This window comes from Tympanuchus pallidicinctus, unplaced genomic scaffold (assembly GCF_026119805.1).
Source record: "Tympanuchus pallidicinctus isolate F22 unplaced genomic scaffold, pur_lepc_1.0 scaffold5, whole genome shotgun sequence".
Taxonomy (NCBI): Eukaryota; Metazoa; Chordata; class Aves; order Galliformes; family Phasianidae; genus Tympanuchus; species Tympanuchus pallidicinctus.
In genome coordinates this window covers 14,705,449-14,717,250 of record NW_026294769.1, presented here as the reverse complement: position 1 = coordinate 14,717,250, position 11,802 = coordinate 14,705,449, and the positions used below count along the sequence as shown (strand labels likewise).

The window sequence follows — 11,802 nt, the reverse complement described above, 5'->3', positions numbered from 1 at the left end:
AAAATAGAATCATAAATGTAGTAAAATTTATCTCATTCAGATTTCAAAAGTAAAATATCTGCAAGAAGCAGCAGAGAAACAGAGGCTCAGATAAATCTCATTTATCTTTCTAAAAAGGGAGAATAAAAGTCAATGAAACAAATAAAAAAAATAAAATATGGAAAATAAAAAGAGGTAGCAATAACTTCTGGATTTTCATTTTTGCATTTTTATGTATGCTGCTGAATACAATATAAATATATTGAACAGTTGCTGTTTTCTGACAGGACTTATATTTCAGGTCCTTTTGTAACACAGCAAGTCACTCCAGAGCAGGTAAGCGTGGTGGTGAAAAATTGTTTCTTGGGTGACTGCAGCCAACAGCCATATGCCTCATAAATCTGAGGTTAAATAAAACTCTTGGTGCTCTGCTGCAGCAAGGGAGTAACCCCACCTTCCAGAGGCACCACGTACTGCTACACCACACACGGTCAAGCCCAGCTCCACATCTGGCAGCTGTGAAGTGCTCTGTTCTTCAGCCATGATTAATTTACCCAGGATGTTAAATTGGCCCAGTGTTTTCAAAAGAGCTTGTCGTGGGTATGCAGCTGGTAGAGGGCATGTGTAGCCAGCGTAATACAGTGCAGCTCCATACTCTAGTGTCACCCACATGAAGCCAGCACACCTATATGGAACAGGGAAGTACACCGCCACCATACAGACCCAAAGTCCCCTTCATGGTACAGCCACACTTGAGCACGTATGAGGATTAGTTCAGCTCTGCATTGTACATGTATAGTTTCTTTCCCTTGGAGTGCAAGAGTCACAAAGATCTTCACAGTGCTGTATAAGGCAGCTCCCCACAGAGCTGGATGTGCTGCGTTCTCACAGTGGCAAAATGACTTCTCTCTGCTCTTTTGTGTAGCAAATGCAGGAGTAGCATCTGCTTTTTACCATTGTTACTGTGCACCAGTTATAACCAAGGAGACCCCTGTCAAAATGTACTTAGGATACAATTTATGCCTCAGATTGTTGACATACCTTGTCAAATAATGGCTTTATATCCCACTGATTTGATGTATGAAGTCAACCTGATTTATAAGTCATGCCACTTTGTATGCTATTGCATTCATTTAAGAGTCATCAAGCTGATTTATGCCTTGAGCTTTTGAATTATAAATCACACTGGTATTCTGCATTTCCTGTAACTTATTTGTAATCCAGCACTTTTTACATTGGTTGTAATCTTTGATTTACTAACTTGTCTATGAAAATGGGGGGAAAAAAACGATGACATGCATGATGAGCCCATGCCCTAGTCTATACTTGCAATGCACACTGCACCTTCAAAACCAGCCTGTTTCAGTGGCCGAGGCAAAACTACTCTAGTCCTATCTTTTGCATATCCACATCACACACAATCCCACAAGCCCTTCTGCAGTCCTGCTAAGGTCATTGCCTAATTTAAGCCAGTACTTCGGAGGCTGGACTTGTGTGACCCACTGATCCCCTACTGGTCTGATTGAACCTGATAGCCCCAGAGGACAAACAGCCAGCAGCCATTCACACAGGCTCAGGATGCACGAGCTGAGCCTAAGGTGTCTTCTTCTGGGATGAGCTATGTGTCCTTCTGAAACCCAGACATTGTTGATTAGGTTTCAGTGACTATTTTTCAAGCTTATTTTTAATCTGATACTTCTTACTTGAGGCACAGGGGTTCTTCCACCATATCAAGAACACAGCTTTGCTATGCTGGGAAAATCAATGTCTTGAGTATCCCCATATAAAATCTGAATTTACTCATCCCCCAAGCATGATGTGGCCATCAGTTTTTATCTCACAGAACCATGTGCTGTGGCCACTGGAATTATTGTGCTGTTCTGCAACCTTACATAGAAGCAATTAAGCACACAAAGAATGCCCTCACAAGGGATTAACCCCTCTTGTAGGGCAAAGACAGCTCAGCATCATTCTCTTGGACTTCTGCTCTGTTCCTCTGTTTCCACATGCTTCTTACTGCAAAATTTCAGCTGATCATGGGAGCTGAGGCCACTCACAGTTCCATGGTTATACAACTCTGTATGAATGCATTTCTGCTTGTTAAAACTCCATGCATTTAAAAGAGGTAAAGAGGTAATAGTCAACAGTCTAAAAGACAAAATAAAAGGAATGCTTGCATCAAATTCAGGTACAATTATCTTTCCTGAGTTTTCTATTTAACATAGATGTAAAGTTCAGCAGGTTGCTGGAGGTGAAGATCTCTCTTCCTCGTAATACTTCTTGGGAGCTAGGATGTGAAACAGGCATGCCTTTGCATAATGTATATTAACCCGTATATGAACTGAGATCTCTTCTGCTGTTGTACCCTGAGTCTCTATATTGGTCAGGTATCTACTTGCAGGAAAATGGGTTGTGTCACTCATTTTAGCTTTATCCATTATATTTTAGAATGAGTTGGGATATTTTAATGCCAACAGGTTACAAAAGCACGCTCAGCTATAACAACTCATGTTCAAAGCAATGAAAAGGAAACCTTTCTCATCAATAACAGCTGGGTATTTCTTTATACAAAATAACAAAATTGTTCATATGAGTAAGAAATGCCAAAGCCTTGAGGCAAGCACCCACTGCCCTTCTCCCACTGTGCACAGTGTGGGATGTGGCTCTCAGCCCTCCTAGAGCAGCCACGTTTTTTGACCACGCATGAGGGTAAGCACTGTTGGCAAAGCTACAGAAATATCTTTACAGAGGAACACGTTTAGTTCTGTATTTGAATCATGTGATTAACCATGCATGGGAGCACTGACCAAAAAATATAAGTGCCAAAATTTCTCTTCCAAAGAATGAAACTGCTGTTGAGGTATCATTATTGCTACTGCCATTTTCACTCCTACAGGCTGCTTCTGCGAATGCTTAGAGTATCAGGAGTTTGGAAGTAGAGAGACTCTGAGTGACACACACCAACCCTCTACATATTCCTGGGAAAGCAGGCACACTTAAGAAAAATACACAGCAGTAATGGCCTTGGTGTACATATCGTCCCTGTTGGTGCTGAGCATCCTGTGATGCTTTCCATGGGAGAGAGTGGCACACACTACATCTGCACAATGACCTCCAACTGTTTGCTGATGTTTTGGTATGATAGAGTCATAGAATATCCGGAATTGGAAGGGACCCATAACGATCATTGAGTCCAACTCCTGATTGTAAGCGTAGAATCATAGAATAACAGAATGGCTTAGGTTGGAGGGGATCTTAAAGCTCACCCAGCCCCACTCTGTTCCGTGGGCAGGGCTGCCCCCCACCAAGCAGGCTGCCCAGGGCTCCATCCAGCCTGGCTTTGATTTCCTCCAAGTATGGGGCACCACAGCTTCTCTGGGCAGATGTGCCAGCTTCTCACCACCCTCTGAGGAAAGAATCTCTTCCCAACATCTAACCTAAATCTCTCCTCTTTTAGTTTAAGGCCATTCCCGTTTGTCCTGTGTCTCTCAGTCCATCTGCCAATGCAGGGCCATGCTGAAGTTTTTTGAGTGGGAAACAACCGGTGAATTCAGAACATGACTGAGGAAGCCAGGAAAACAAACAAACAAACAAACAAACAAACAAACAAAAAAACTGGTTTCCAAAGGGAAGCCATACATACAAGCAATTACCAAGGAGGGGATTTCCAGAACAGAAAAATAGATAAAACAGAAGCAGCACTGACCCGGGTGGTTTCCCAGACACAATATTTTACTCTTCCTTTTTCTGCAGAAGTGTTTTGGGGTGGCTGTTGCTTCCAGGAGTTTTCTGATTGGTGTTGTCTAAAGCTTTCAATGAGAAGAAGAAAACTCTGAGTCACCTTTTATTACTTTAGGATATAAGAAGAAAATCTCTTCCCATCTCTGTCTCCGAAAGCTGGTATTTTGGGCTCCTTTTGGTTAGCTGCCAATGTCAGCATTTGTAGGAACAGCAGTGACATAAGAATAACTGCTCTGAAAGGTAAGCGACCTGGAGCAGATGTCCAAATACTTTCAAGATAAATTATTCAGCCAGAAGAAACATATCTGTCAGTGACTACACTGATAATTTTCATTCTCCACTCTTTGTTGAAGCACTGGTCTAGAAGTCACAGCTTGAGAAGCTCTGAGTAGAATTGCAAATTGTTGTCACAGTTGTCAGTGCTTCTCTTCTGTACTGGTATCTTGCTCTTCCCCTGCATAGTACTGAGTTTGACTTGGACTTTCTGAAATCAAAGGAATATGACTAGATGGTGTTCTACACAGTCTTCTAATTTTTTTTTAAACCAATAACCAGTTCAGTCTTGGTATAATGGCCAGCTTTGAACGAGCAAAGTCCTTAAGGAGCTAGAAACATGATTATTTCCCTACTTTGACCTCTGCATATACTCGCCTCTTGAGGTGGAGGCATTCCCTGGGAGCCATGTATTGACACAGACCTAAGATTTCCAAAAAAATGCATTATCCAACACACTGTTTCACCACCACCAATGCTGAGCTGGTGTTTATGGTTAAATAAATCAAGCTGGAAGCAGCTCTGCACACTCTTTTCTCTACCTTGGGCAGCTGCCTGCAGGTATCCTTGTTGTTCAGCTTTCTCGTATCTGTGCCCATGACAATGAGCACAAGAGAATTGGGTCATTCCCATATTTTGACACTTTTTTTTTTTCTAAATTTTATTCTAATTATTTTTTTTCTAAAGTATACCCACATCCCTAAAATAAAATTGCTGGAGGTATTCTGCTGAAGATGTTTGACTCTCATTCAACAAGTAAAACCAGAACCCATCCTTTGACTAATTTTCTTGGGGAAAAAAACAAAATATAATCATAAACTGTGTCATAAACCATTGCTTTAGGTTCTCAAATTCAGCTTGTTTTTAAATCCAAATAAATAGATCTGCCAGCCTTAGATACAGCATTTATTAACATATGTAAGAGGAATCTTTTTCTGTTTTTCCATTATAAACATTTTGCAGCATCTGCAGCAGTTTATGTTCATGTGAGAGCTATTAGGCAGGAGTGCCTTTCCATTGCCTCATAACATTTCCTTTACCTTTAATGCAATGCAGTGTTAAAAACCACCGTACTTTCCAGTCATATTTTTGTTGCTCTGATAGTTCTGGTATTATCAGGCAATGGTGACTGAACACCACGCATTTCCAAGGGAGGGTCTATGTCAGAATGTGCATCATGAAGCAGTCTTTAATTACAGTTACAGATGCACCACTACAAATGGATTGGGAAATTTGGCTATCTCTCTGCGAGTGACTAGTTTTCAGATGTTATCAATTTTCATCAGTCTGTAGGGGATGCTTTTTGAAATTCAGAGTCCAAAAATGCAATTAACAAAATTCCAGGAGCAAATTTTACAGAGTAAACACTTAATGCACGATATATTTCAACAAATAATCTGCATTCTTTCACAAGTCCATCACCAAAATACAAGACAATTGAGTAAAATGAAATATTTTACAGGCTGTGCCTTGCCAGGCCAAGAAAAACTGAAATGTATCCAATGCTTGCAAGCATCAATCGGTTTGCTCAGCTGTCACGGCCGCCATCATTGTGTTTTATAGGGCTGTAGCAAACATATTCCTATCAGTAGTGCTACTTCAATAAACAAACAAAAAAAGTGCTTATTGACATAAAAACCTGATTGAAGAATTGATACTGAGTTCTCAAAGCTGTCTGTAAATTCTGCGTGCGATAGGTTCGTGGTGATACTTCACCCTCCCGGCTGGATCCAGCAGGATGCCAACAGTTGGCAGCTATGCTTCAGCTGGGCTCCAAGCTCATTTTTGAGCTCGTTGCCTGCCAGAGCTGGAACATCTCGCTCAAAACATGCCATGTCACCAGTGGATGACAAGATGTTCCTTCCCACCTAGAAATAGTCATCCTTTCCTGCTGGCTGTGGTACAAGGTGATGAGAAAACAAGTTCAGCCACTAATATTTGCCACTGTGGTTATATCATTGACCTCAATGACACCGTTATCCCCTGAGTGGGCACCTGAGCATCGAAACCTAAAACACCCTGAAGACAGCACTGCCAGCCTAGGTCTTTAAGGCTACAATGATGGTGAAAGGCATAGCGGGGGAATATGTATGATGAGTAGCTGAGGTCCCCTGGTTTGCTCAGCACAGAGCAGAGGAGCTGAGGGAAGGCCTCGTGGGGGCTGCAGCTCCTCAGAAGGAGCGGAGGGGCAGCGCTGAGCTCTGATCTCTGTGGCAGCAAAGGGGCCCGAGGGAACGGCATGGAGCTGCGTCAGGGGAGGGGCAGCTGGGGGTCAGGGAAAGGGTCTGCAGCACAGGGCGTTCAGGTGGCACTGAGCCAGCCTTGAGGAGGCTCAGTGAGACCAGCCAGCCAAAAGATACCATCTCGCTACAGCTTTTAAAGCAGGATTTATTGGGATTTGGCACAAAATGTCGGTGCAAGGCAACTTGTCGGGTATGTAAGTCTTATTAGTGAACGACGCAAATTGTCAATACAAGTATTTAAACAGTCCTCTGTAGGGCAGGTCCCTCCCTCAGACAGCCGCACCCTGCCCCTCTCTCCCCCTGACCAGGCTCACTGCCCTTAGGCAGCAGCAGCCACCCCTCCCTGCACAGGATTCCTGTCCGACAGCACCTGCAGACCACATACAGCCTGCATTTCTTCTCCAATCTCTTGCTTTTGCAACAAGTGCTGTATCACAATGCTCTCTGGCCACTCAAAGCCATGCCCAGCATGCTGGATTCTTTCATATATCAGATCACTTATCTGTAGGTATCTCCTGCTCAGCTTCCCATTTCTTGCTCAGTGTAATACTTAGATAAGATGTTCCACTCATCATTATTGCTGTTAAAAGGTTGAGTCTTTAACTCCTATCAGCCCCTCTGACTGCTTGCCATCTGATTTAACAAGCCTCCTGACATGGGGGATTTAAATCCTCATTGTGTCTTCAGCCTATAACACTGTGTTTAAGATGACACAATCATTTTTAACAGCCAAGAATTCACTGGGAGGAAATCCCAGTATGTGTCCACAGTTGGCAATGACAAATTTTTACTTTAGCCATTAACAAATAATCAAAAATCTCTTATATACAAATGATAATGGTCATGGAAGAGACTCCTGTACCCAGAATAAAGAAATAGTGGTGAATTATCCCAAAGACGAATAAACTGGATTTACTGTATGTAAGTATGTGCAACTTCTCCTGGATGACTCCAGTGTCATGTATTGTACAGGTCAGAAGGGGAGGTGAGCTGAAACAAAAGATAAACAGCAACTGTAAATGAGGCATTTCCAGACTTGTGCTTACCGAGCCAAAGCTATTCTTTTTACCACATTGGTATGCAAATGTATTGAGTTAGCCCGACATTCTGCCTCCAGCACAAGAAAGATGTGGAGCTGTTGGAGTGGGTGCAGAGAAGGGCCTCAAAGGTAATCACAGGGCTGGAGCATCTCTCCTATGAGAAAGGTCGAGGGTTTTGAGTTTGTTCAGCTTGGAGAAGAGAAGGCTCTGGGGAAACATCATTGCATCCTTTCAGTACTTCAAGAGAACTTACAAGTGGGAGGGGTACCAAATTTTAAGTGGTCTAATAGTGATAGGATGAGGGGGAATGGCTTTAAACTAAAAGAAGGAAAATTCATATTAGATGTTAGGAAATAAATTCTTCTCTCAGAAGGAGGTGAGGCACTGGAACAGGTTGCCCAGAGAACTTGTGGATGTCCCATCCCTGGAGGCATGCAAGGCCAGATTGGATAGAGCCCTAGGCAACCTGATCCAAAGCCTGGTTTAGTGGTCCAACCTGGCAGGGGGATTGGAACTGGATGGGCTTTAAGGCTCTTTCCAACCTAAGCCATTCTATGGTTCTGTGACTTTCCTGAGGAAAAATCAGCTGATAAAACTTCTTTTTGCACCACTCAGCCAAGTTTCACACATCTCTGCTAAGTCTGAGCAGAATTTGGTGTGACAAAAAGAAGCTGCCAAATTTCATGAGGCGAACAATGCAAAATTGCCCAGTGTATATCTGTACTCTATCTGCATGAGTTTGTAGCCTTACAGCTACTGGAATGAATGCAGCACTCTGTCATTTGGTGTCTGCTGGCAGACTGAGGTATGTTTATGTGCAGCGGCACTTGTCTGCCCAGCTATGGCTGTCTAGGAAGGGAATAGCTTACATTCCCTGGAAAAACCCCAGTGATGATGTAGCTAGCTGCTACATGGAGATATCCTTCCAATAGTGTTGTCAGAGTACAGGAAAGAGCATCAAAGATTGCTTCATTCTCTGATGTGCATAGCCTGGATGAATGGAAAGAAAAGTTTCTCTTATGTAAACATGAATTAAGTATGGACAGAGGAGAGCATGTACCAGCACTAGATCCCAGTCGAGTGCAAAAGGCACTACTCATTCCAAATGTCCCCCCAATCCCTCCAGAAATGACACTGGGAAACGGTGGTCTGTAAGGCAATCCAGAAGGCAGCTTCTCCTTTCCATTATTGTCTCTTCCTTCAGGGGCCAGGAGAACCAAAATATACATCATTCTTCTCCAAGGCTTAATTAAAATAACAATGGCCCCAAGCCTGTGTGATCATGGGTAACAAAATACTCCATTCTGTACTTGACCCATTCACTTAAGCAGATGACAGTGATAGTTCTGATTTCTTTAGATAACTCTATGACTCCACATAGTTTTTTGTGAGTTTAACACAAAGACAGAAACTGAATTTGAGCCAGGTACATGAAATCATGAGAAGATGCTGTCTTGGTTGAATTCTTGTAGCAAGTGGCACCAAGTATGTCTGAAATGTTGGGCATGTTTATGAGGATATATGGAGTCGTCAGAGTGAGAAGCAAGAGGTTAAAGTGAGGTAGTGTGCTGGAAGGCCATTCCTAAAACTTTCCTATAGCTGTGTCTATGCTTTCTGTGAGGTTCAATGCCTTCAGTGACTTATTCTTATACAAAGCATGGTTAGTAGCATCACAGTTTCACTGATGAGACTATTTTGTGGATCAGGATCATAAAGAAGCCCTAATGAGTAAAACAGATGTAAAAACCAACCCTGCCTTCATGAATAGATTTTGGTTCCATTACTCACCCACAAAGCTGCAGAGTCTGTATTATTTGAATACACAAGGCAGCTTGAGAGTAAGGTTCTACCTGAAACACCTTGTCTTCTCTTTAAGGGTATGAAGGATCATGTGTAGCTTTCAAATATAGGTCCTTCCTGGAGTGTGGAAGAGTGGATCACAGGTCACTCACAAAGCTGTTATTTTGTGGTCTGAAGAAATAACCTTGTCTAAGTAAAACAAGTCTCATAAGGCAGAAAGGAAAGAAAGAAAGAAAAACATAACGCAAAGAGATGGTGTATGCAGTGTTCTAAAAGGAAACAAGGGATGTGTGTGTCTGAAAAAGACTTGGAAAGGGACTTGATAAAGCTGTCATTTTCCTAGAAAAGTCAACATGATGCAAAATTTGGGTAAATGATGTTTCTTTTTGTGAAATGTCAGTATTTGTAACAATAATACAATTGAGAGGAAATATCATGTTTATATCACTGAATTGGATAATCATGCCTTTGATTTTCTGCTTTTTATTTATTTATTTATTTATTTATTTATTGTATCTACTGTTTAATGGGAGAAACTGAACTGGGAACAGGTGACTTACTAAGTGGCTGAAAGTCCATCAGACAAAACAGAAAACCCAGGCTGGAATTTTGTAATAACTTTTTCCAAAAATTTCTAAAGAAATGTTCTTGGTAAGGCTCTGGGTATGTGTAAGAGTGCATTTTCAAATAGTCGTTCCCAGAAAGAGGTTGGAGATCTGGGAAGCGTAGTTACAGACACACAACAGCTATTCGTGTTGTTAATGCAGAGGATATCACAGATTCATGAGGAAACCCTGGAGCAAAACAGTTAATAATATCGTGTAAACATTTTCCATACAGAGGTCACATATGACTGACACACAGTACTACCGATTTGATAAAACACTTTTGTAGACTAAAACAACATAAGCCAGGCTGTCACTCATTTGAGCCTTAGCCTCAGGGCTTATTTAAGATATAGAAATGGAAACGAAGTGTATTTTAGTGATACTCTTTCATGTTTCTCTTCCCCTGGTGCTGGAAGGACTGGTAGGAGTTCAGTACATGTTGGAGGAAATTGTGGTACCTATTGGTGAATGACACTGCTATTTGTATTCTGTGCCCTACATGACCCAATCAATTCTCTGTTGTAATAAACACCACTGCCTGACTAAAGAATTTAACCTGAGAAATACTGAACCTGAAACAAATGTCATTTGACCTAGATGGATTTTTTTGTTTGTTTGTTCATTAAAATTGTTCATAAGGTTCCATTTCCCGAGGCAAGCCAAGGGTGAGAGAAAGCAAATATACGCATCTGAACATAATCCTTGATGATCTTATATTGAAATGTTTGTGCCATACATCTTAATTATCATGTTGTACTCAAACATTCAAATTAACAGTTCCAACAAGGTATATTCAGAAATATCAAGCCTTATTTAAAAAGACATTCTACGTATATTTCTACTGTATAAAGTACTTACATACTATATCAAGCAGTCTGCATCCACCTGGGAGCTAGAAATGATGTGTTTGCTCTTAAACTAAGAGCTTAGATCTTTTTGACAGCAGACTGTTTTTTTGTCTTCTCTTATCCTTTTTGTAAAAAAGCTTTAACTTTTTTTTACTTCAATTGAGTGGTTTTATTGCAGTTAGCTATCTGGATCAAGAGTTTCCTTGCTATTTCTGTTACAATCAGTTTCTCTGGATGTTTTTGCTCATTCAACATTTTGTTTAAGATAAGAACAGAATATTACTGAAACTGAGCTAGCTAGTGACTAAAACAAATGTATTTGTCCCAGTCCTTTCTAATGCCAGTATCTAGAAAGGTTCAGAACACTCCCATTTATATCAACTTGCAGACTGATTGGCTAACCTATCTTAGTGAAGGAAGTCTCAAGTCTGGCTGACTGGTATGTGAGCAAAATAAATACCTGCCACCTACTCCAGCATTCTAAGGAACCGTTAGTTGGAAAAACAAGCCCAGATGCATTCTAGAAGGCCAAAAAAAAAACCACCAAAACCTTCCCAGTGATAATGAAGTATATAATTAAAACTATCAGAAAATTACATTTGTAACTGGATAATGTATGGGACTATACTTCCTTAAGCCTAATTTTCAAATAACATCAGTACTTTCAAGCACCAAAGATGTATGGACAAGTCCTTTCCACACTGACACCACTAAGAGAGCAATGCTTACACCAGAAAAGGAGCCTCGGCTTTATAAGAATATTGAGATAACTCCCTCTCTGGATGAGCTCTCATTGATATTCTTGTCATCGCCTATCTAGACTCAGATCTCAAAGACAGATGTTTGGATGAAGAAGATGGAAATTGTTTCAGGCTTATAGTCGGAAATCAGGAAGTGTGATAAACAGAGAGCTATCAGCATTAACAGAGTGGGGAAACAGAAAACTCACGTACACAGAGATCTATTTTTCAAAAAAACAACAAGCCTTTTCAATCCTTAGCCTGTAATATTATACCACATTGTGGTTCTATACAAAGACTAAAAATGTAAAAAAAAAAAATACATATAGATAATTATACTATTCAAAGTTGTATTAATATATATTCTTTTAAAAGTTAATGAAATACAGATATGTATAACCTACAATTCTTTTAGGGTTGATTAATAGGCATTTTTAATACAAATTTCATGTGGTTTTGGAAAAAAAGAGTTGGCTTTCACTCATAAAAACAATGGTATCTTGCAACAACTCTCCAGACAAAATAAACCT

The 11,802-nt window shown here is 40.9% G+C and overlaps 1 long non-coding RNA gene across 1 annotated transcript; it reads right to left on the bottom strand.

Annotated features, from left to right (window-relative positions):
- Nucleotides 1-2,074: 2,074 nt before the first annotated feature.
- On the bottom strand, nt 2,075-10,277 carry LOC128090922 (uncharacterized). Its single transcript, XR_008211150.1, has 3 exons — nt 8,707-10,277; nt 3,686-4,417; nt 2,075-2,266 (listed from the first exon to the last, which is right to left on the bottom strand). It is a non-coding gene; the product is annotated as an uncharacterized LOC128090922 (long non-coding RNA).
- Between the last annotated feature and the right edge of the window lie 1,525 nt (nt 10,278-11,802).